General features: G+C 38.8%; 1 protein-coding gene across 24 annotated transcripts in view; it reads right to left on the minus strand.

Moving 5' to 3' along the window:
• NCALD (neurocalcin delta) overlaps positions 1-22,034 on the minus strand; it is a 438,037-nt gene that overhangs the window by 336,332 nt on the left and 79,671 nt on the right. For 3 of the 24 annotated variants that reach the window (XM_063709420.1, XM_063709425.1, XM_063709431.1), the window contains exon 2: positions 6,053-6,144. The exons of the other annotated variants lie outside the window; for them this stretch is intronic. The gene's annotated coding sequence lies outside the window, so the exon portion shown is untranslated. The remainder of the gene's footprint in view (positions 1-6,052; positions 6,145-22,034) is intronic. 24 annotated transcript variants of the gene reach the window in all.

Raw genomic sequence — 22,034 nt, forward strand, 5'->3', positions numbered from 1 at the left:
CTAAAAGAATAAGTTATTCTAGAGAAAACTATTAATATCAGATCTTTCCGGAAAAGGTGAACAACACTGGTGAGGCAATCTCATTTCCAGAGGAGAATGGTTCAACAGGAAGCCAGCATTCTGGTCTCTAAAGACAAAGCCAGCAATATTTGTAAACAGAAACCACGTATTCCCTTTCTATAGAGGGTGTGCCCCACTCTTCAAAACATATTCCCTGGTCATTTAAGGCCATGAATGAATCAGAGAAAGGCCTGAGCTGGAGAAGTAGTTCTTGATTTTTCAGTTCACAAGAGTTTTATATCCACAAAGAACATCCAAGAATAACATCCAGGAAAAAACAAACAGAAGCCAACTTTCAAAGGCTTCCACTGGTCAAAGATGCAATAATTTGAGCTTTCAGAAAGATAACTGCAATTAAATGGAACCCATTAAAAATGCTTAAGTCCACAAGTTCATGTACGTATATAAACCTCTGGAGGATGAAACAGAACCAACTTATTATTTTGAAACCTGGTCGATAAAAAGAATCAAATATTTATCTTGTCTCTCTGTATGAACTACATCACTGGGTAACCAAAAAGTAAATAAGGGGCTGGGCACAGTGGCTCATGCCTGTAATCCCAGCCCTTTTGGAGTTGGGCGGATCACTTGAGGTCAGGAATTCAAGACAAGCCTGGCCAACATGGTGAAACCCCATCTCTACTAAAAATACAAAAATTAGCTGGATGTAGTGGCGCACGCCTGTAATCCCAGCTACTTGGGAGGCTGAGGCATGAGAATCACTTGAACCCATGAGGTGGAGGTTGCAGTGAGCCGGGATCACACCACTGCACTCCAGCCTGGGCAACAGAGTGAGACTCCATCACAAAAATAAATAAATAAATAAATAAATAAATAAATAAATAAAATATAAAGTAGATAAAGGGAAGCAATTCTTTGTATCCCAAGTGATAAATGATAAAAAAAAATGTCAAAATGGAATATCATCATCTTAGAAGCCCCAATAACTAAATGAATCTAAGCATTAAACATTGTTAATATTACAAAAAGACAAACAACACAAACGTTATGTGCTTCCTGATGTAAAAACACACCTATAGTCTTGCCAAAGGAACTGCACCTGAGTTTGATCAAACCTCAAATTCCAGCCACCATGCTGCAGGAAATACAGAGGAACACAATGAAATGTACCATAAGATTGCAATCAGCAAAATCTAGCCTATGAGAAACTCTACAAGTCACAAGGCAGGGTTCATCCACTGACAAATGGAAAAAGAAAGGGATGGAGCAGGAATGTACAAATTAAAAGAAAGATATACCAACGTTCATTAAATGAGCAGAACTAAGCTATAGTACCTAGGGATGCATAGCTGGGCAACTGATATAAAAGTCCAGGTAATGGTTATTTATGAAGTGAAGGGGGTTATGATGGAGATAGGTCACACAGAAGAGACTTCTAGGGAGGCTGGTGAAGTTCTCTTTCCTGGCCTGAATGGTAGTTACAAATGAGTTTGCCTTATGCTAATTCATGATGCTACATATTTGATTTGCAGTGGAGGTTATATCTGTGTTTTATTTTATAATGATGTAGTTTGATTTAAAAAGAGTAAAGAAAAATATCTCCATCAAGCTCCTTGAAAACGTGAAATACTTTCAGACGTATAACAGGTAAATAAGGCAATAATAATTCCTATTGAAGGAAGATGAGCAAAAATATATTCAATAAATTGCTATGATCAATATTAGAAAAAAGTTAGCTAGGAATAAATAGGATTTGAGTATGAAAACATGAAAGGAAAGATGTTCATTAATCATAGAACTCCGTAGCCTCTGATCTCCCTGTGATCCCTGGAGGTGTAGTTCATTTCCCCATGTACAAAAGGGGATTGTGTACAAGCCTAGAGTAAGCCCTACGTAAGAATCATGGCTTAGAGTACTAGAGTTTTGGAGCAAAACCAGCCTCTTCTGCTAATTTTCTCTCTCTGAGTAACAGCTGCTGATTTTTCCCCTTGAAAGTATATTCTCAGGCTCTTGTGGAGACAGAACTCCTGCCCTAGGACACCTGATGACCATATGAGCTGAGCTGCCCACCATAAACTAACTGGTCATCATTTAATCCACCAAACCATAAAATCAGCTAAGTGAAGTCACACTCTGTCACCAACTGGAAGTGGTATATAAGATGGGTCTGTAGCAAGTCCTATGGATACAAGTAAGCCATATGATTTGATGGCTCAGATTCCTACGGCCACCTACTCCTGATACATTGCTTCCTCTCTCTCAAACCACACTTACGGCCTCAAAAGGAGTTCCCTGTAACCAGATGATGATAGCGGAAAAAAAGACTTGGATATGTTTTGCATATGATACTCCATTATATAGCAGCAACAGCTAGAACTAAGCTGTTGTATATCCACTCAGGGATGGCCCTGAAAAATAGCGTAGAGAGAAAATCCTCCCAGTTGGTAGAACTTCATGACACATCTGGATATCTGTTTTGGCTAGACTGAAAGATGGCCAGAAGTACAAATCTATACTAACTCATACATAATGGATAATGATTTGGCCAGATGGTCATCGACTTGGAAAGAACAGAATTGAAAAACTGCTAAAAAAAAAAAAAAAAAAAAAAAAAAAGAGGACTGAGGAATAGGCAGATGGATGACCTCTTAGAATGGGCAATGAGTGGGAAATATTTGTATCTCATGTGCATGCTCACAAAAGGACGTCCACTGCAGAGAAGGCTGTCAATAATCAGGGGGACAAGATAACATATTCTGAGGATGTCAGCCAGCCAGTTCTTCCCAGCCACCCTAGTAACTTCACCATGGACTTACCTTCTGAGAGGTCATGACAGTAATCAATGAGTCTATGTGTAGGCTCACCACAGTGAATCTGGCTAGCACCATTACTGTGTGTTCACCCTGCGAACAGCAGGGGCCAGCAATGAGTCCAGGTGGACTAGTTAGTCATGCTATGGTGCGTGAATTACACTGGATTCTTTCCAGTATGAAGTGGGCAAAGATTTGTTCTTAGGGAAATAAACATTTCCTGTGGATATGGGTTTGCCTTTTGTAAGTACCACCAATAACATACTTAGAAAATGCCTTATTTACCATTGTGGCACCCCTCACGACATCACTTCTGATCAAGCCTCTAATTTCACAACAAAATAAGTGCAGCAATTGACTTGCAGCCACGGAATTCTCTAGTCCTGCCATATACTCCATCATCCAGAAGCAGCTAACCTGGTAGAATGATGGAATCACCTACTGAAGGCTCAATTGTCACTAACTGAGAGATAACCTCTTGAAAGCTTATGGCACTATATCTTACAGGATGTAGTACATGCTTTGAGTCAACAACCCCTAGAGAGTGGTATTCCTCCCATATCTATAATACATGGGTCAGAGAATCAAAAATTAAAATGGGATAGTCTATTCTAACTATTATGCCTAATAAGCTAGTCACAAAAATTTTGCTACCTGTGCCTAAGATTTTGGGCTCTGCTGGTTTAAAGTTATTCATTTCCAAGAAAATAAAAGTCAGCTGCAGAAACAAGAATGGTTCCACTGAACTAAAATTTGAGATTACTACTTGGTCATTCAGACTCCTTAAGCCATTGTACAAACAAAAATTGTTCTACTGCACTAACTGGGGTCCCAATTACTAAGCTAAAATAAGATTGTTGCTGGATAATGGAGGCATTAAGAAAGATGTCTGTAATCCAGAGGATTCTCTGGGGTGCCTTATTACTTCCATATCCAGTAGTAAAGTTAATAAAAGATTTCACTACACCAACAAAGGAGGGATGTCTAAGGACACAGACTTTTCAGGAGTAAAGATTTGCATCAGCCCTTCAGAAAAAGAATCCTCACCAACCAAGGGATTAAATAGAAAAGCATATGGGAGTTGATAAGGGAAGAAAGAAGACATACAGATATAGATATATATAAATGTAAATCCTAGCTCTTTCTCTTTCTTTCTTGCTCTCTCTCTCCTCCCTCTAAATACACACACACACACACACACACACACACACACACACACACACACACACACACAGCTTTGTGATCAGTTACAGAAGTAAGGGCTATAGCAACTATGTGTATTTTCCTCCTTGTACATATTTGTATATAGAACTCACTTTCCCCTTTTTCCTTTCCCCAAGTGTGTCTGTTATACAAGGAGTGTGTCACATAAGTTAACTACAAACTAGGTGGTTAACTTTACAATTTAGTCTTTTAAGTTACATGATAAATGAGATTTTGATTAACCTGTAAGGGGAATTAACATCATCAACATATAAATGTAAATGCACCAACTAATGGCACTTCGTATCCCCCTTATCAGGGAACTAGTGAGCACGCCTTCATTTGTGCAAGGGATAATTGCATCAACAGAAGCATTATAATGTTGCTGTTGTTGCTTTATCAAGTTTATATACGGGTGGAGGGCCGTGTATGGATGAAAAAGAGACAAAGGGGTGGACTGTGCCTAACAGTGTATCGCCAACACAAATTCATATTCATCCTTATACCTTCCTCTATAGTGATGGGGAAAGAAAGTAGCATGCCACATTTCTCAGAATAACTCACCAATTGGCTTCTTATTGGGCTTTGTCATGGGGGCACTAGCAGGATATTGTAAGACCGGAAGAAGGGAGGAGTGTTTTTGTTTCTTTGGGCTTCTGGCAGTGCCTTCAATGGCAGTGGCAGTGATGACATCATGGTTGGCTAGTGTGGGCTTCTGGGCTGCTGCTCAGGATCCTTGATTTAATAGCAGAAGTGGACCGTGACACAACTGAAAGCAGGGACTGTCTTAAACTTACATGTCCCCTACAGTGCTTGGCCTAGGGCTAACCTCATAGTAGGCACATTTATAAGTGCATAGTAGTGTTCATTGTATTCGCATTGTTGTGTAACGACCCTCTAGAACTTCTTCATCTTGCAAATCTGAAAGTCTATACCCAATAAACAACAACATTCCTTTTCCCCCTGCCCTTAGCCCCTGGTAACCACCATTCTATTTTCTATTTCTATGAATTTGACTACTTCAGATAAGTACGCACATGGTTTTTAAAAACTTACGTAAGTGTAGAATCTCCAAGAGTTGAAAACGATATTAGAAGTAATCTAGTGCAAGGTCTCGCCCAGTGCATGGGCCCCACCTTTTTCCTCTTAAATTCAGTAATGTACTTTTTGATCACCTGGTCTCTGCTGGAAGAATCTCGGTGACTGCTTCAAAAAGGTGAGCCATGCTATGGGGGGACTCTTCCTGTAATAACAAAGCTCTTCCTTATATTAACCCAAAATGGTGACCTTTTACCCATTGATATTGGTCTATTTTCCAGAACAGAACACATTCCCTCCCTCTTCCAAAGTTTAAATGTTTTTATGTTATTTTAAAAACATATTTTTATCACACTTGTTTTAGCCTGCCATGAGACAATGATTCACATGGAGAAAATCAGAAAACACAAAGAATATCAACTTCTGTTGAGATCCAACACTCGGCAACAGTGTACTATGTAGCCAGAGGTCTCCATAGTCCAGAGAAAAGCAGGAGAATCCAGGAACTAATTAAAACAGTGAATCAGCGTTTGTTCCTGAAGCCCTCTGCTTGACTAGGGTTTTAAAAATGAATATTCTTCCACATGTCCATGAGATTACTGATGGTTTCTCATTAGGTAACTACTTGTCTCTTTAATGAACCAAAAGATTCTCTCCCAGGTAGTCACAATATTTACCACAATTGCAAAGATAAAAATTTTCACCAGTAGAATTTCATTCGCAAAAGCCTCCTCATTCAAAATGATTTCTGAAGTTGCAGAGGCAGGACATAGTCATGTTCTTGCAGCATTTCTAGCGACATTCATGGCAACCCTTTCCCCAACTAACTGCATATGTTACTTATATCACAAAATTATATTGTCGCTATAGAAACATAGCCTAATAATAATAATAATAACAAACAGTTTGAAGAACACAGAGACTATGACAAAATATCTCTAGCAGAAGATCAGAAGCTGGTCAGGAATGGTGGCTCACACCTGTAATCCCAGCACTTTGGGAGGCTAAGGTAGGAGGACTGCTTGAGGCCAGGAGTTCAAAACCAGTCTGGTCAACATAACAAGGCCCATCTCTACAAAAAAATAAATAAATAAATAAATAAATTAATTAATTAATTAAATTAGCCAGGTGTAATCATGCCCACCTGTAGTCCCAGCTACTCAGGGAGCTGAGGCAGGAGGATCATTGAGCCCAGGAGTTTGAGACTGCAGTGTGCAGTGTCCTGAGATCTAACCACTGCACTCCAGACTGGGTGACAGAAAAAAAATAAATAAATAAAACTTAATATATATATCACTATATATATATTTTTTCACTTAAAAGAGAAAAGTAAAAATAAGTAAAGTTCAGGAAGCAATAATTTATAAAGAATAAATGTAAACTGCTAAACATATGGAAAAATATACATCTAGCTTGCAATCAAAGAAATGCCAATCAAAACAACATAAGAGGCCGGGTATGGTGGCTCACGCCTGTAATCCCAGCACTTTGGGAGGCTGAGGCGGGAGGATCACCTGAGGTCAGGAGTTTGAGACCAGCCTGGCTAACATGGTGAAACCCCATTTCTACTAAAAATACAAAAATTAGCTGGGCGTGGTGGTGCATGCCTGTAATCCCAGCTATTCAGGAGGCTGAGGCAAGAGAATCCCTTAAACCCTGGAGGCAGAGGCAGCAGTGAGCTGAGATCATGCCACTGCACTCCAGCCTGGGTGATATCTCAAAAACAACAACAACAACAACAACAACAACAACAAATATAAAATATAAGATACTACCATTGCCTTGACACATGAGGATAAGGGGAAACAGACACTCAATACCACAGGTGGAAGTACAAACTGGTCAACATTTTATAAGATTAGTTTGCCAAAAAAGTAACAGAAATCTGAAAAAGATTAATATATTTTGATCCAGAAGCTTTATTTCCTGGAATGTAACTTAAAGAAAAAAATTTTTAGTCGGCACACAAAAAAGCATGTGTAAGCGTTTTATAATCTGTAATAATAAAAATTGGGAACACCTAAATATCAAACAATGGATAAGTTAAATAAATTACATCTCCCTCAGAAGATAGAATTGTACGTAACCACTAACAAAAGCAAGCAGTTATACGGCACTATTAAATGGCAGCCTCTATTTTAAGCAATTTATAAATATATTAACTTATTTAAACTTTACTATAATTCTATTAGATAAGTACTATTATTGTCCCTATTTTACAGAGATAAAAGAAAGGCATAGAAAAGTTAAGTAACTTGCCCAAGGCCACGAAATCAAATAGTGTTAAGCCAGTATTCATTCAAACTCAGGCGATCAGGGCCCAGATTCCATGCTCTTAACCAACATACAATTATACTATAGAAGAATATTTAAGAACATGTTAAAAATCTCAAAATATACCTGTAAAATGTTTTTAAATGAAGCTACCAAATTATAGTTCATAGATGTTGTATACATTTGGTGTGTGTATAGATAGACATAATACACATATCATACATGTATTATATATGTCAAAATATCAGGAGCTATCTCCTAGAGATATAAATAGCAGGAGCTATCTCTAGGTGTTGAGATTAAGGGCATTTTTTATTTTCTACTTTCTTCTAATTTTCCAATGTTTTTTTTTATCAACGTATATTACACTTACAATAACAAATACACAAATGCTCTTGGTACCAATTCTTAAGTATTCCTGATAGGCCGCTGCCTTCAGCCTAGAACTTGAGAGGACCCAGTTCTTAGCATGCCCATCTAGGAACACACTGAAGCACTCATTTTGGCATACCTCCTTTATTACCATGTGATGTAGGGTTTGCTTTCTTGAAGAAAACAAAAGAGTAAACAATCCTGGATCTGAACTGATAGCACTTTATAAATAAAAGCATTTTACATCAATAAAAGATTTTTATTATTTCAATGCCAGAGGTTTCAAAAAGCCCACCATGTTTCCAAAGAAGGTGTGTTTATTTCCCCCCTTTCACTCATAAGTCATCTCAGTTTATCAGTTTGCAGGAATGTAAGCTTCACACACAAAATTCCAGTCTGGGAAGAAGAATGCTGCTTATTACAGGGCTTTATGCCACGTGACTCATTGGGATTTCCTGACGGCCTTTGCCTTACTATACCAAATTGACCCTGGAGCTCCTAATGGTAATTCCCAGCTGAATCAATTTTGAGATTTACATTGCCCCTAGGAAAAGGACAAGTGAGATGTGACAGAAATTAAACCAGTACCTTCCCACACAGACTCTGCCCACGCCACGGGGAAAGAAAACAATTGCTGATGGGTCAGCAAGACAGAGGCAATAATTATATTCTCTCAAAGAACAATCCCTGCTCTGGATAAGACAGGCTTATCACACAATGCTCTGCATGGGGCTTGCAGAGTCTATGAGAAACACAGCGAGCCTGTAAGCCAGCAAGGATGCTGCATCAACTTTCATCAGGATCAAGTCCAGGAAGTGCTTTGGCAATTTACACCACCTGGCATTTGGTGGCCTTGATTATTCCCATAGCAGCAAAGTCCCTAGAAGCCCTAAGTGGCAGGGCTCCAGCTTCTGCAGCATTCACCAGAATAGCACATGAATACATTTCAGTGTCATATCCATATTCATTAGTAACCCATTCCACAATTTTCCCACAACTCACTTTAGCCATGTGGCTGAAACCCCCAGGAGCTTCAAAACCACAACAATCACAGTGGGCAGAATTCTAGAATGGCCCTCTGAGGTACACATCATGTATCATCGCTTCCCCTTGAGTGTGGGTGGAATCTGTAAGAATGATAGGATGGTCACTTCCTCATTAGGTTAAATTATATGGCAAATGGTGATGAGCTAGTCACTCCATACTAGCCAACTAGAGAGGGATCAGAAGTCAGAGAGACACACTCCTGCTGGCCTGGAAGAAAGCAAACATCTGTGTTGCAACCTGCCTATGGGGACTACTTGGCAAGGAATCACAGGAGCCCTCTAAAAGCTAAGTGAGGACCCCAGCCAACAGCGTGCAAGAAAACAGGGACTTCAGGCCTACAACTTCAAGGAAATGAATTCTACCAACAACCAGTAAGTTGCAAAGAGGAACTTGAGCCTTGATGAGGATTCACAGGCCCTGCTACCTCCTTGATTTCTGCCTGGTGAGACTCTCAGCAGAGGACCTAGCTAGCCTGTGCTAGGTCCTCTGTACTTGGACTCCTGACCCCTGGGACCTCTGAGATAATAAATGCATGTTGTTTAAGCCAAAGCCCCTAAATTGTGGTAATTTTCTTACACAGCAATAGAAAAGGAATATAATGATGATTGTTAGAATGTGGGTTGCTGATGTTCTTTATCACACTTGCACTGTCTTCAGAAAGAAATAACACAGTTTAGAGGGAAGACATTTGTATCTATAACATTCGCCCCAAGGAGCCTAAGAGAGAGCAATCACTGACATTTGTCTAATAGTTTGGAGTTTATTTAACTTTCATATACAATCTCATTTGAATTTTATATCACTAATATGATAGAGCTTGGGAAGTAGTGAATAGGAACTAAGATTCTGGAGCCAGACTGCCTGGGACTGGCTCCCTATTCTGCCACTTACTAGATGAGCTCAGTCCAGTTCCTTGACCTCTCTGTGCCTCAGTTTACTCATCTGTAAAACAGGTGCTATGATTTGAATGTTCATCCTCTCTAAACCTCATGTCAAAATGAAATCCCTAGTGTGGTGATGTTGGGAGGTGGGGCCTAGTGGGAGTGTTTGGAAAGGGGGTAGATCCCTCATTAATAGATTAATGCTCCCCCTCAGGTTGAGTTCTTACTCAGTTCCCACATGACCTGGCACACTACCCACCCCCAAACACTTCCTCTCCCAACATGTGATATCTGTACATGCCTGATCCCCTTCACTTTCTACCATGAGTCTAAACAGCCTGAGACTCTCACCAGATGCCCAATGTTGAACTTTCCAGCCATCAGAATTGTAAGCCAAATAAACCATTTTTCTTTACACGTTATGTAGCCTCAGGTATCCCTTTACAGCACACAAAAGGAACTAAGACAACAGGGATGCAATAACATGTACTTCCTAGGGGTTTGTGAGCATTAAATGAGTTTACATACATAAAGTCTAGCTTATAGTAAGGATTGGATACATGTTTATTGCTATTTTTATCAATGACATTATCTAAACAGACCAGCAAAGAAAAACTGGCTTTGCTCACTTCTTATTGTAACATGCTACTACAGTTGAAATCTAAGGTTTGAGACCAGCCTGGCCAACATGGTGAAACCCTATCTCTACTAAAAACACAAAAAATAGCCAGGCATGATGGTGCGTGCCTGTAATCCCAGCTACTTGGGAGGCTGAGGCAGAAGAATCACTTGAAACCGGGAAGTAGAGGTTGCTGTGAGCCAAGATTGCTCCATGGCACTCCAGCCTGGGTGATAGAGTGAGACTCCATCAAAAAAAATAAAAAAAAGAAAAGAAAAGAAAGAAATCTAAGGTTTCAACAGATACTGCAATAAAGAGCTTGTGTATCAACCTACAGAAAGGTAACCTGTAGCTGGGAAAGAACACCCACTCAGCCTCTAGCTGTTATCCTGATTAGAATGGCGGAAAACAGGCAAGAATGAATGAGCTTGCTGCATACTCCAGAAAGGATCCTGGGATGAGCAGAACTATGGTTGCTTCCTTTTGTCCAACAGGATTCTGGGTTTGAGATGAGGACACAGACCCAAGTGGGTTCCTACCACTATGATCATCAGCATTACATAGCCTCCATCACAGTCTTGAGCACAAACAGGCATCCATCTTCATAACAGAGCCAGACTCATAAAATGACACTTTCTAGTCAAAGATTACACCACCAAGCCAATGGGAAGCTCCCTATGCCAGGGTTGCTGTGGTCTGATGGGCGAGTTTTGGTTTCTGGGCGCTGATGTGGTTATACCCTGTAAAAGTTTAAGGGGTGGTTACAGGTGTATTTTCCCAGTGCAATTTTCTGTCCTATTAAAGTACCATGGGCCAGAAGACCTTCTCAGTCATCTCTCACCTATTCTGCTAATTTCTCAATTCAGGTTTTAAAGAACAACTCTTACTGGTAGGAGAAAATAGCATATCTGAGCAAATATCTACTTATCTCCTTTCTTTTATTATCTGCACTCTTTTGTCTCTATTCCTCACCTTTGCAGCCTTTGTGCCACATAGTGACACATGCCCAATGTCCCCTTTCTCTTATCAAGTATTTCCAAAAGTCACTCCTCCTCAACAACAACAAATCATGGATAAAAGGAAAGGAAAGTTACAACTAAAAACACTTGACCTTATTTCCCAATAACTCAAAGGCATGTTGGTTTATTTGAGACAGTTTACCTTAATTCTCACTGGAAGATGTCCTAGAAGATCCAAGAAGTGAAGCCCAAATGCCTGCAGGATGTGTGTAGTTAGCATGCAGGAACTGCAGGATCTAAGGTGAACCAGAGGAGCTGAGATGACCTGCCTTTTAAAACTCTGTGCAGACCTAACAGAATGGCCCAACACAACCCCCACAGTGAACCACGTATGGCTGGGGCCACTCACTTGTAATGACCAAAGGCCTAGAGAGTAGGAGGCTCTTTCAAAGCCAGTTTGATACAGGGAATGCAGACACTGAACAAAGTCAGGAGGAGCTCAAGAGAAAGTCAAAGCAATCAGAACTGCTTTCTGAAAATTGCCATCCTAGTTGATTTTTGAGCTCAGAATTCTCCACTTGGCCTGTCCCAGTCCAAAAGGGAAGCTGGAACCACACAGCAGTCTGAATGCAAAGGCAACAATCAAGAGGAAATGCCTCAGCTGCTAGCACTCAATTAATGATCTTGGATATTTTGATCAAAGAAAAATGTTTTCTCTCTTTAACCAAAAAAGCAAAATCACCTACTATTATAGAGTGGGTTTTAAACCATTTGGCAGCAAGCTCCACCCATCAGAGCATTACCTATTGGGTAGAAGGTTTTTAAAATAGGCTTTTCCCCAAGGAAGAATTCCCTGCTAAAATCCCTTGAGAGCAAACGTTGCCCTAGCAAAGCTTGGTCTAGGCCTAACAGTACACACAGTCCTCAAAGAGTTTGGTGTACTTGTTATTTGTATAACAGGATGCCAAAATGGGAAATTTTTATATCTCAGTTTAGAGATTAATAGACTCCAAGGCAGAATTTCAAAGTTAATGAACAAGAACCAGTTAGAAGACAGAGACCTCTCACCCACAACAAGAATATCAGAGTCAGAGACAAGAGAAAATCTACTAACAAAAGAATTTGTGAGAAGGATTTATTTGGAGAGAGCTGTACTTTAACCCTTGGGAAAGGTTTAGGGAGCGTCTATTCTCACTTCAAGCCAGGAGAAGGGGAATTCAGTGGGACCACTCAGAGAGCTTCACATGGGGCTCCTACAGTTTGGAAGACTTTGTGGATGCAGATCCTAAAGCAGGTGATACACTGCGGCTGCTGACATGAGCTCAAGGAGAGGTAGCTGTGTTGGAATCCAAGTTTCTGAGTGCAGAGGATGCCTGGATGTGTCCCACAGACCAGAAGTGAGCCACTCACAAGAGAGCTGGTGTGAGGTCACATCAGGTTATGTCTTGTCGGGTCTCCTGGACATTTCATGAGACCCCCAACTAATGAAAGCTAGAGGTGACTACCAACCAGACTCCTTGGGGTGAAGAAGGAATCAGTGAAGAGCCAGAGGAGAGAGGGCACATTATCTGCATCACAGAAGCTAGAGATGAAAACACCCCATGATCAGGGTGGCAAAGGGTAAGGGCAGAAAGCAGAGGGGCTTGGGGGATGTTAGGGGGTGGGTAGTCTCTGAAAAATCCACAGAAACATCCAGAAGGAAAAATGTTACAGGCACCTGCCAGGCCCAGAGAGTTCAAGGCTATCTAACAACAGTGACACCAAATCAAAACTTCTGGCTCCCCTTATCTTTCCATTCCAATGTGGAAGAGCCAGATGCAGTCCAGTCGTGTATGTAAAAGGAAGAGGAGAACATGAAGAAAGTAGCCAACATACCACTCCAACCAAAACAGCTGAGATTTATCTTCAATCTGCTCTGTCGATGCATTAAGACCAAAGTATAACCTCACCTCTCACACAAGGAAGTCATTTGGTCACATGGGCTTATTCATATTTGAACTTCACTTAACAGTTATGAGCAGTTAACTGTATTTCCCAATTCGTGTAGGGCTCATGTGTGTTCTTCACCCATTTCCATTTGAGGATGATAATTTGCTAAAGTTTAAGCTTTGGAAACTCTTATTTAGCATGAAAGAGATTCGAGTTTTTAAAATTTGTTTAGTTTTTTGTTTTGTTTTGTTTTTGGTGTTCTTCCTGCTGCCTTCTGTAATTGTTTCCATAGAGTTGACGGCTCTCTTGCCCTTAACACAGGAAGCTTCTGTATTCTTGACTAAACATTAATAGACTAACATTAATAGGTTGAAAATCTGGATGCAAGCAAAATGCTGTAACATAAAGGCTGTGGATTTGGGGGCATGGAGAAGGAAAGGTCAAAAGAATTGAGACTATTAAGGAGTGAACTAGAATGGGACTTGAAGTATAAAAGGTAAAATGTTAGGCGGTTAGTTACGAGCTGTTCATCTCCATTACAGACAGGAAATGAAAAGAAGAGGAAGAAGAAGAGAAGGAGGAGGAAGAGGAGGAGGAGGAAGAGAAGGGGCAGGGGACAGGGAGGGGGAGGAGGAGGATGGGGAAGGGGAAGGGGAAGGGGAAGGGGAAGCAGCAGCAGAAGCAGCAGCAGCAGCTGTATGTGTTGTATTAAGTCAGGCTGGCGTTAGGGGGCTTGGAAGGAGAAAATTATGTCATTGCTCGTTTTCTTTGCTTCCCTCTCCCTACCTGAAGTAAAGGCCAAGCCAGAAAGAAGATATCTTAAGCCCTGGGACAAGGACTCTGGTTACATTCTTACTGGGAAGAAAAATAATTTAAGCATTTTTTCAAAGACTCTAGTTTGCTTCAAATTCTTGAAATTCAAATGGTATTAGAATCTCTGAGCACCAACACATGAAATTTTAACATATGTTCACTTACGTGCAGCCAGTGATGACCTTCATTTTAAGCAGAATATGTTAAAACAACACTTGAAACATTACTACATGGATTATTTTTAAAAAGTTCTTTTTTGAGAATTTAAGTCTGATAAATTTAAGCCTAACAAAGACTGGAAGAAACAGAAGAAAAATTTGGAAAGATAATTGGAGATGCTGTAAAGTTATTATTTATGAATAAGCAAATAAAAATAGTTAATCCTTGCTAGGGAATGTGAGGACACACGGAAATGGGTTTAGGAAGAGAGGCACATTTGGGAAATTGCTTCTCTGGGCTGAGGGAAACCTTAGCATAACTTCTACAGGCATGAGAAGGGTGAGGCCATATTTCATTCCACAAATGGAGTTAGCAGGCGAGAAGAGAGATGGTATGACACTATTGAGCAGACATTTCTGCATCGTTTCTACCAACCATTTCTAAAATCTCAAAGACAAAGTTCACCAGTGTTTATTGAGCCTATAACGCGGTAATCACTGAGCTAGAATCTGAATGCCAAGATAACTTTCCAGTTAGATAATACATTCCCCAAAATAATTTAGCATGTGATAAAAATTATTCCATGGAGAGTCAGAAGGGACTCAGAGAGGTGTCCAAAGACTTGAGGGGGAGACTTTAAGAACTCCTTTAACATTTCTGGATGATCTTGTTTGTGCCACAGTTAAGAGCATATGGTTAAGAGCATAGCTCAGGAGCAGGTCTACATGGGATGAATTCCATGGTAGCTGTGTGAGCTTGGGCAAGTTACTGGTCCTCTCCAGGCTTCAGTTTGGACACCAGTAGAACAGGGATGCTAGCAGGACCACTAGGTGGAATCCTGTGAGGATTCAATGCATTAGTATGTGGGAAGTGCACAGTAGGTGCATTTAAGTGCAATGGCCCCTGGCTGGACAACAGCTCTACAAAAAAAGAATAAAGGAAATCAAGAAGAAAGCCAAGACTAAAAAGGTTAGCAACTGCTCAACATCACACTCAAACCTATTTCTAAACCCAGGGCTTTCTACAGTAATGCACTGCTGCCATGAGACCAGGGGCCCATAACTAGAAGGAATCAAGTTTAGTTTCATTTCCTCTTGCCATGCTCTATGACAGGGTCATTAAGCAGTGATCAAGTGGTTGAGAACTGCCTTGTTCTACAGGGTCTTAAAGTATAACATGGTGATTCTAGTCCATTAACCCTAGAGGCAGTCAGTTCAAATCACATCTCAACTTCTACCAGCTGTGTGACCTTGGGAACTGCACTTTAACCTCACTGAAATGCACATAGCTCACAAATAGACTAGGAATGTTATGCACCTACCATACTGGGTGCTTATGAAAATGAAATTAGAAAACGCTTACATTTTATTCTTTATTACATAACTGAATTATATAAAGCATTTTCCAAATAAAAAATAATTTGTATTTAAAAAAAGAAAAAGTACTGGTTTATGGTAAACAGTCAAGCTGTAGCTGTTTTTGTCATCATCACCATTATCATCACCAACACAGAGTTCAACTAGCCAATTGGTACTTGAATTTCCTCTACATCAGTTGCTTTTAAACATTTTTTTTAACACAATCCATGGAGAATTAAAAAATTCATTGTGACGCCGTATGCCCATACATATATATTTAAAGCAGACATTTTATAACACAATATTTTCCCTTAATACATGCAATGTATTTTCCATTCTATTTCACTTCATTTCACTTTTTAAATGTTGGTCATGACCCACTAAACTGATTCCATAATCACCAATTGGTTGCCACCCACCATTTAAACAATGCTATGTTGTATCGTTTCTGCCAACCATTTCTAAAATCTCAAAGACAAAGTTCACCAATGTTTATTGAGCCTATACTGTGGCAATCACTGAGCTCGAATCTGAATGCTAAGATAACTTTCTAATTAGATAATACATTCCCCAAAATAATTTAGCATGTGATAAAAATTATTCCATGTACATTGTAAATAAGCAACAGTTATTAATTTTGCTTTTTTAGATCACAGTTAATGTTCACCAGTTACATTATAGTAATTCATTGTTGGCTGGATGTGGCCTGAAATTACACCAAGTATCTATAAACTCTGCTTCACCAGTTGAGAATATATGATAAACTCTCCCAGGTCCTTAAATGGTCCCCCTAGAAAAAAAACTCAGCCTGTTGCCAAGATGATGCCAGGCTTTCCTTTCCTTTACCGTATCTCACAATTCCATATATGTTTAAGCTTCTCTGGCAGAATCAGACATTCATGCTCATGTATGTACTCTCCATGCATATTCTGAGACAACTTTTACAAATTAGAAAAGCAATAGCAATGCATTTCACTGCCCAATTAATTTTACCAGCTAGATAAACATCTAATCTTCTAGTCATTTTTTATTATTATAGGTTTATCTTAATTCATCTCACAATCAGTATTTTTATTTTTATTTTATTTTTTAGACATGGTCTCACTCTGTCACTCAGGCTGAAGTGTAGTGGTGAGAGCTAGGCTTGCTGCAACCTCCGCCTCCCAGGCTCAAGTGATCCTCCTACCTCAGTCTCTCAAGTAGCTGGGACTATAGGTGTGCTCCACCATGCCCAGCTAATTTTTGTATTTTTTGTAGAGATGCGGTTTGCCATCCATCTCAAGCAATCTGCCCATCTCAGTCTCCCAAAGTACTGGGATAACAGGCTTGAGCCACCATGCCTGGCTCACAATGAGTTTTTTCTCCTTTTTTTTTTTTTAAACTTTTATTTTAGGTTTGGGGGCTACATATGAAGGTTTGTTACATAGTTGTTACATAGGTAAACTCATGTCCTGAGGGTCTGTTGTACACATTATTTCATCACCCAGGTGTTAAGCCCAGTACCCAACAGTTAACCTTTTCTGCTCCTCTCCCTCCTCCCATTCTCCACGCTCAAATAGACCCCAGTGTTTGTTGCTTCCTTCTTTGCGTTCATAGGTTCTTATCATTTAGCTCCCACTTATAAGTGAGAACATGTAGTATTTGGTTTTCTGTTCCTGCATTAGTTTGCTAAGAATAATAGCAGCATTGGTGTTCCTGCAAAAGACATGATCTCGTTCTTTTATATGGCTGCATAGTATTCCATGGTGTATATGTACTGCGTTTTCTTTATCCAATCTGTCATTGATGGGCATTTAGGTTGATTTCATCTTCATTGCAGCACTAGCCATAATAGCACAATGAGTATTTTTTAAATGTTATAGAGGTGATATCTGACGTGATATTAGTTCATTAATTAGCTGATATTTGAAAGACACTCTTGGCTTATGAATTTCCAATGCCATTGATATACTCTAGAGCAGCACTGTCCATGAAAGCTTCCTGTGATGATGAAAAGGTTCTATATTTTCACTGCCTGGTATGGTAGCCGCTAGCCATGTGTGGTATTGAGCCCTTGAAATGTGGCTAATGCAACTGAGAAACTGAAATGTTAGCTTTGTTTTAGCTTAATTAATTTAAATTTCAATAGTCACATGGGCCCTGCAGCTATTTTATTACTGCAGATCTGCAGCGTTTATCATAGAACATGCTAACAATCCTGGTGAAAGAAAATTACAATAAAAGGTACCGTTTATTGAGCATTTATCCGGGACCAAGCATTAGCCTAAGCCTTTTTTATATACTTTATGTAATTTACTTTATGTAATTTACTTTTGTAATTTACTTTATGTAATTTACTTTATGTAATTTACTTATATACACTTTATGTAATTTACTTCTTCCGACAATCTTACCTAGTAGGTACTATTATTATTCTTCCCATTTTTTCAGGAAAATCTGTAATACAGGATGCCTCCAGTTCTAAAACCAAATGTCTCTGTGATTTAAATAAAAGGGTTGAGATCAAGAGGTTTGGAGAATCTCTGTCCACTTGAGGATATGATGCTATTTTTACATTTACATTCTTACCAGCTTTTGAGAGGGTTTGAAGGGGCTTATAGACTAGATGGTGCTTAAGACATTTAAGAATCATAAAGAATAAAGATCACTTGGGGAAAAAATGATGGAAGAAAGGTCTTTAAGCACCCAATTTCTGAGTCAGAAGATTGATTAAAGCTTTCCATCTAAGGCAAAACATAAAAATATAATTAATTAACTAATTACTAAAAATATTGGGGCTTTAAGTTATACACAGAATCTGTTGTTATTTATTTCTTGACCAAGAAATCAATCAAATTGATGTGCAGGCTTCACCAAAGATACGGGATTGCTCAAGTAATTCCTGTCTCTCTTCCTCCATAAAAGCAGACTATTGCCGGAAAATATAACTCAGTAAAGGCAATTCTCTGAAAAGTTCTATCACCCCAAGACTCACCTTTTGATAGCATATTAGTGTCCCTTTGTCCATCCAGCACTAACTCAGATGTGGCTTCCCTGACTGGTCCCTGGGGAATGGCCTCTTGTGTCTACTGCTGCTGCTGACCACTCAGAGACTCTTTCTCTGGACTGGAATGGGGGTTCACAGCCTTCTTCACCAGCAGAACAGGAGAAGAGTAAAGAACACAAGAGGCCATTTGGCTACGAGCAGGCTATTTCAGCCAACATGGGAAATATCTATAGGGGAGAACTGCATGTTTTCATTTACTTGCAATTGAGCTGAATTGCTGTGTATACATGACATGTATATGTGTGTGTGTCAGAGGTTTCATTAAATGTTTTGAATTTGTTTGTGGGTTTTGCCTCCTTATGTACTTTCTTCTATTTGAAGAAGAGAAATAAGCACCAAAAAATACATGCACACACTTCTACTTCAAAACAGTGACTTCAGTGGGACTCTGTAAGGAGAGGTGCCTTGTTTTCACCAGCTCAAACAGAACTAAAGACTTAGTTGCCTCTTACCCTTCAGTACACAGCTGCCTCTAACTCACCTTTTCCTTACTACTTTCCTTAAACTTGTGGTAGTGGGAGAGTTAGGATAAGGAGTGCAAAGCCTGTAACAGCCTTAATGCTCCTCCAATTCCACAGGAAGAGAAAAGGAAAAGTTTATAATTTGTCTGCTTATCATATGTGAGGCACTTTATGTATCTTAATTTAATCCTCACAGATCTATTAATGGTAGGTATGGCCTTTTCCTCCATTTTAGAGATGAAAAACACTGAAGTAAATCACTGAGGATCCCACAGCCAGTAGCCATCTGTATCCATAGTTCCGCATCTGCAGTTTCAACTAACATCTGAGGAAAAGACAGTCTTTAAGGGACACGAAATCCGAGGATGCAGAGTGAAGGAGGCAACTTTCCACATGCACAGATTCCAAAGGGCCAACCGCATGGATCCAATCCCCCATGGATATCGAGGGACAGTGGTTCGCATTTAAGTTTCCTCTATGTCTTTTCATGGCTTGATAGCTCACTTCCTTTTATCGCTGAAAAAATATTCCATTGTATGGATGTGCCATTGTTTATTCATTCATCTACTGAAGGACATCTTGGTTGCTTCCAAGTTTTGGCAAGTGTAAGCAACGTTGCTGTAAACATTCATGAGCAGGCTTTTTAATATGCTTCAGTTTTTGATTCATTTGGGCAAATACCAAGAAATATAATCGCTAGATTATATGGTTTGAGTATATTTAGTTTTGTAAGAAACAAGCATCCTGTCTTCCAAAGTGGCTGTACTATTTTGCATTCCCACCAGAAATGAATGAGAGTTCATGTTGTTCCATATCCTCACCAGCATTTGGTTGGTGTCCGTGTACTGAATTGTAGATGTGCAGTGGTATCTCATTGCTGTTTTAATCTACAGTCCCTAATGATAAATTATGTTAACCATCTTTTCATGGTTGCCATCTGTATCTCTTCTTTGGTGAGGTATCTTTTCAGACCTCTTGCCCATTTTTTAAAAATTGAGCTGTTTTCTTATCGTTGAGTTCTAAAAATTCTTTGTAGATTTTGGATATGAGTCCTTGATCAAATAAGTGTTTTTCGAAGATTTCTCTAAGTCTGTAACTTGTCTTTTCATTCTCTTAATAATCTCATTTTTGAGTAAAACAATCAGGACATAGTCATGTATTTATTCTGGAATATTTTAAATGAACAGAGTTAATGTTATGTAATTGATACTGCAAGGTGAAACACTAAAAAGTGAAATAACTACCCATTATGCAAGGTTGTTATTTATTCTATGTATTAAATAATGATATTACTTCAATAATATGCTATAGGGCCTCTCAGGAGAAGACAGAAATGCAGTACTTCCAATTTTTTTAGGGTCTCATTCTATTAAAAACACTAAAAAAGATGACAAAAATTTTACTATATTTATATTTTTAAAATAGTATATACTTTATATAGCATATATCATGTTTGTATATATAGTATATTCTATCATTTGTTTGTATATATAGCATATACTATATATTTTTGTATATGTATTTATATATGAATTTTATATAATTTATATATAAATATATAATTTTATTTTTAATTTAATTAAATTTTAATTTAATTAATTTAATCAATTTTTAATTTAATTAATTTTTAATTTAATTGATTATTAATTTAATTTAACTTTATATATAAGTATATAATTTATATATAAATAAATTTTGTATATAATTTATATATACAAAAATATCTAGCATATGCTATATATACAACATATATAAAGTGATTTTTTTATATAAAATCATCCAAAAAATGTCATACATGTTTATATACTCTCATTTGGAAGAAATGTCCAAAGCCTGAATGTGAGGTCCAGGCCAACTCTCTCTGCCCTGTCTCTCAATCCCCAATAGTGTCCTTTTTTCCCAGTCTTGTTTTGACCTGCTTGTAAATTTTAGTTGGCCTCACTGATTTTCTGGAGCCAGGTGCTAGGTTTGGATCTTGGCTCCACCCCTAGGATCGGTGTGACCCTAAGCAAGTCATCTAACCTCTTAGTGCCTGAGGTTCTATTTACAAAATGCAGCTAGTAACTCCTGCCTAGAGTGCCATAGGGAGGATCAATGAGCTAATGTGTGGAAAGGACATGGACAGGTCTCAGTACGTGGTACCTATTGAGAGCTCAGTATGGCTGGACCGCAGTAGCCTTTGCGCTCCCCAAAGCAATTCTCACAGTTTCTAATCTTGTCAATTTACCTAGTCACCTCAACTGTTCTTAAAATTTTTTACTCATTTTTTTCATTGTTATAAAAATATAAAACTGCCTTTTCTGCACAATAATTCTCTTCTTTCGTCAACTGGTTTACAAAAGGTGAATGAATGAATCTCAAACTCATTTACATGGATGAATCTCAAATGCATTCTGCTAATTCAACTGCTGCTGCTTTTCCAATGTTGCTGAGCTGACATTTGCATTATTCAGCAGCACTGTACTCCGAAGGGCAATAGCCTTGAACCCTTTCAGCTCATGACCAAGCTATCAGAACACAGAAGTCCAAAATCACAGTGTGCCATGCAAAATCCAAACTACAATGTACCAAGTTTATCACGTTTCATTACTTCAGTATGTTTAAAACACAAGACTTCTGGAAGATATTCGTCTAGGGTATTTATTCTGAACAATAACAAGGAACTATGCTGAAAAAGAAATTTCAATAAAAACTAAAGTAGAACTTCAAATGGACAGAAGAATGCACATTTCCAAACAGTGACTTGCCCAGAGAATGAAACCCACCAGACTTCTTCTAGCTACAAAGAAGCTGAATGTAATGTTCTTTGGGTTTTTATCAACAGCCAGGTAAATGGGAAGAATCTCTCAGAAGCACTTTATGAAGTTATACAAAGAACTATTTTTAAAGCATTTCATGGTTGGCAGCTTAAGATAATTTTTTTTTTAATTTTTAAGGAAAGGCTTCTTAGTTCTTCTGATGTGTTGATAACATGTGCTGCAGATCTCAGTAATTGCAGCAGATCCATTTTGATGACACAGTTGAAAATATTACATCCTAAGAGC

The sequence above is a fragment of the Gorilla gorilla genome, chromosome 7 (assembly GCF_029281585.2).
Source record: "Gorilla gorilla gorilla isolate KB3781 chromosome 7, NHGRI_mGorGor1-v2.1_pri, whole genome shotgun sequence".
Classification (NCBI taxonomy): Eukaryota; Metazoa; Chordata; class Mammalia; order Primates; family Hominidae; genus Gorilla; species Gorilla gorilla.